General features: G+C 33.5%; 1 pseudogene; it reads left to right on the forward strand.

Moving 5' to 3' along the window:
- Nucleotides 1-2,498: 2,498 nt before the first annotated feature.
- LOC142875343 (uncharacterized) lies at nucleotides 2,499-2,609 on the forward strand (annotated as a pseudogene).
- The last annotated feature ends 1,656 nt before the right edge of the window (nucleotides 2,610-4,265 follow it).

Here is a 4,265-nt window from a genome sequence, read left to right on the forward strand (position 1 = left end):
ACTATTTCCCGAAGTTACTGAGTTCTCTCATTTCCTCATTTTATCTTTCAGCTCCCCCATGGCTGTGCAGCCAATTTCACATTTAAATTCTTTCTATTACCTGGTACAATTTCCATTTTACTGATCTGACCCTGACTGATGCACTTAACATGTATTTTTTCAACTTTCTTCAGGAATTCACATAATTACGTAACCTTAGCTGGATCCTGCAGAGCTCAATGGCAGAGCATAGCAGGATCCAGCTAAAAATGTGATCTAGTTCTATCAACTACTCTCCTCTGACTTTTATTTTCTCTTTCTCCTATTGTTTCAAGTGCTCTCTACATTTTTATCCTCTCCAAAAAGTTTTATATACCACAACTTGCAAATATTCCTCTGGTTGACATCATTTTATCTCCTTTCTCTATTCTAAATTGTATATATACATGTGTATGTGTGTGTGTATTCACCAACAAAATAGAATTCTTAAGACTATTTTGTCTTAAGAAGACAAAGACTATTTGTGGTGGTTAATTTTAGGCAGCAGCTTGACTGGATTAAGGGATACCCAGATAGCTGGTGAAGCATTATTTCTGGTGTGTCTGTGAGGGTGCATCCTGGAGAGACTGGCATTTGAAACAGTGGACTGAGTAAACAAATTCCACCCTCACCTAATGTGAGTGGTCACCATCCAACTGGCTGAGGCCCAGACAAAACAATAGCCAAGATATGGAATCAACCTAAATGTCCATCAACAGATGATTGGATAAAGAAAATGTGGCATATGTATACAATGTCATACTATTCGTCCTTAAAAAAAGTATGAAGGCCTGTCCTTTGCAACAACATGGATAGAACTGGAGGACATTATTTTAAGTGAAATAAGCCAGGCACAGAAAGACAAATATCACATGTTCTCACTCATATGTGGGAGGTAAAAAAAAAAAAAAAAAAAGTAGAACTCATGGAGATAGAGAGTAGAGTAATAGTTACCAGAAGCTGGGAAAATGAGTAAAGTGGGGATGTTTAATGAGTACAAAAATATCATTATTATAGATAGAATGAGAATGAATAAGATCTAATATTCACTAGCACAATAGGATGACTACAGTTAATAATAAGTTATTGAATATTTTAAAATAACTAAAAGAATGTTCCTAACAAATAAATGATAAATGCTTGAGGGGATATTTACCCTAATTACTGATATGATCATTACACATTATATACCTGTTTCAAAACACCTCATGTACCCCAGAAATATATACAACTATTATGAACCCATAATCATTGAAAATAAAAAATTTCACCAAAAGGCAGACAAATTTGCTCTCTCTCTTACCTTTCAGGAGCTGGGACATCTTTCCACTCCTGTCCTTGGATATGAGAACTCCAGGTTCTCCTGACTTAGGACTCTAAGATTTGCATCAGCAGCTCCTGGGGTCTCAAGTTTTTGGCCTTGTATTGAGAGTTATGCCATCAGCTTCCCTGATTTCAGCCCTTCAGACTTGGACTGAATCATTCAACTGCCTTCCCTGTTTGTTTAGCTTGCAGACAGCCTGTTCTGGGACTTCTCAGCTTCTGTAATTGAGTGAGCCAAGTCCCCTAACAAATTCCCACTCATATACCTATATATGTATATCCCATTGATTCTATCTCTCTAGAGAACCCTGACTAATACAACAAATACAAAATGTTTCTCAGAATTGCAGAAATGAAATTAAAACCTAGTTTTAGCAGATATCTTCCTCAAAACCTAAATACCAACTAAATATAATTTCCAACATAGTGCATAACCATGTAAATATGCTATTTTAATACATTTCTAGAAAAATGAGAGGAAATAATTTTATCAGATACTTCCTTGAGTTCATCTAGAGTTTCCTCTCTCTTTTCCTTGTGTAAGGCCACAAATTATACCTTTATAATTTCTAATTATATCTTTCTCAGTTGATACTACTGAGAAAATACTAATTAAAAGGAAAGAGAAGGCAAAAATCACAGAATAAGTGTTTATTAATTTGTGAATTGTATAGAAATGGTAAGAATAGTTCCCTATCAACCACAGTTTGCAGAGGATTTAAACATGCATTATTTGCTGGTCACTTATCTTACTTGCTGTCTTGTGTCCTGCAATCATTTGTTAGTAAAATCCTAGATGAGTATTTTTTTATAAAAATAATTATTATATGGGTAAACTATTTATGTCTTATTAATTTTATCAATATAAAACATGAAGATGTGATCTTGCTCTGAATAATAAAAGCAAAGATGTCTAAGTTGTTGTGTATTTTTAAAAAATATCTTTGAAAGGAAAAAATAGGCAGCATACTAAGAAATGTTATAGGCTTCTTGTGTTGAGCTGTACATTTTCTGTACCGATATATGGTTGGTTTTTATCTTGTTATGGTACTTTTCATTTGCTATACTTTAAAATAATTAGCATTTAAGTTCTTTCTATGAACCAGAAGCTAATATATACATGTAATATCAAATAATCCTTACAAAAAATGTGTGTTGTGTTGTACGAAAGGACAGAAGGTTAGCACTCGCCTTGACAAGGATAGAAAAGGCTCTTGGGCCTTTTTAAAGAAATGTGAAGATTAAAAAAATTAAAACAAGTAATATGTGTGTATATATATATATATATACACACACACACATACGTATGATCAGTTGCCAAAGATGAGTCATTTAATAGTATACTGTGGCACTAGGAGTTCAAACTGATTTGGTAATATCCAAAGTCTAACATAACTATTTTTATAATATGAATGCCCATTTACATATGGTGCCTCTATGATTTTATTTTGCTCCATCTAGAAGACAACTGGAACTCTCAAGGTAACAAATATGTGTATTTTTGTGTGTTTTCAATCTGTTAAATTTGCTACACATGAAGAATTTATACTTAATGAATCATGCAATACACCCAATTTTTATAGAGAAAGAAAAATTTAAGTTCTGATCATAGTACTCCCACAACCTAGGTGTATTATCCTCTCACCTAATGTTCACTTATTAGATCAATTTTGGTTCATTGCCTATGACTTTATGTGACATTGATGGCAATCATAACTAATTCCAAAATGAAAAAATGTAGTGTACATTTTTAAGGAAGTTAAATCCAACAGGAAATAAGAAGCACATTGAAATATTGGTAAAAGTTACCAATATTGCAAAGCAAAGAGAAACAGCTAGATAATTAGAAAATAAGTATTGGAAATATCAGAGTTTTGCTGTATATAACATGTGAGTAATCTACACTCTACATAAAAATAAATCCCAAGAGGGTTTAAAACATACAAATGTTAAAAATATCAAAATCTCTTGAAAACACATATGTAGGAAAATATATTTATGATACTCAGATGTGAAGAAATGAAAGAGATTACTAAAAACAAAATGAGAGGACTTCAAAAATTCATGGAAAATGCATATTATGAATAAGCTATACATGGATATTAAATTTTTTGCACCAAAATAAACTCATACTGACTTGTTATAAGATGTCTGAAAAGGATCTAGTTTGAGGTAACGAAAAAGAATATGACATCAGTTTGAAAAGAGCCCCTATCAGAGTAACATAAATTCTACTATTTGAGCAAGAAGTAGTAGAAAAAACTACAGAGCAACATGAATTATTCTAAAACTGAAAGAAGAATAAACATCAAACACATGGTGAAGCTTGGGCAGAAGAATGATGAAATCATTGATGTACCGCACAAAGTCTATGAAGACAATGCCCCAAAGAGCTTCGGTTCACAAATGGAGAACTCTTTTAAGAAAGGACAAGGTGAAGCTACAGATGAAGCCTGAAGTGGCAGACCATCCATATTCATTTGTGAGTAAAAACTTCATCTTGTTCATGACCTAATTGAAGAGAAGTGACAATTAAAAGCAAAAACAATAGCCAGCACCACAGACATTTCAATTGGTTCTGCTTACAAAATTCTGACTGAAAGATTAAAGTTGAACAAATTTTCCATTCACTGGTTATCAAAACTGTTGCACCCAGATCAGCTGCAGAGAAGAGCAGAGCTTCCAGTGAAAATTGTAAACACGTGGGATTAAGATTTCTGAAGCATTTCCTCAAAGAATTGTAACTGGAGATGAAACATGGCTTTACCAGTATGACCCTAAAGACAAAGTACAATCCAAGCAATGGCTACCAAAGAAGGGTGGAAGTGGTCCAGTCAAGCGAAATGAGACCGTTTTTTGGGATGCTCAAGTCACTTTGCCTGTTGACTTTCTGGAGAGCCAAAGAACGACATTTACTTATTATG

The sequence above is a fragment of the Microcebus murinus genome, chromosome 13 (assembly GCF_040939455.1).
Source record: "Microcebus murinus isolate Inina chromosome 13, M.murinus_Inina_mat1.0, whole genome shotgun sequence".
Taxonomy (NCBI): Eukaryota; Metazoa; Chordata; class Mammalia; order Primates; family Cheirogaleidae; genus Microcebus; species Microcebus murinus.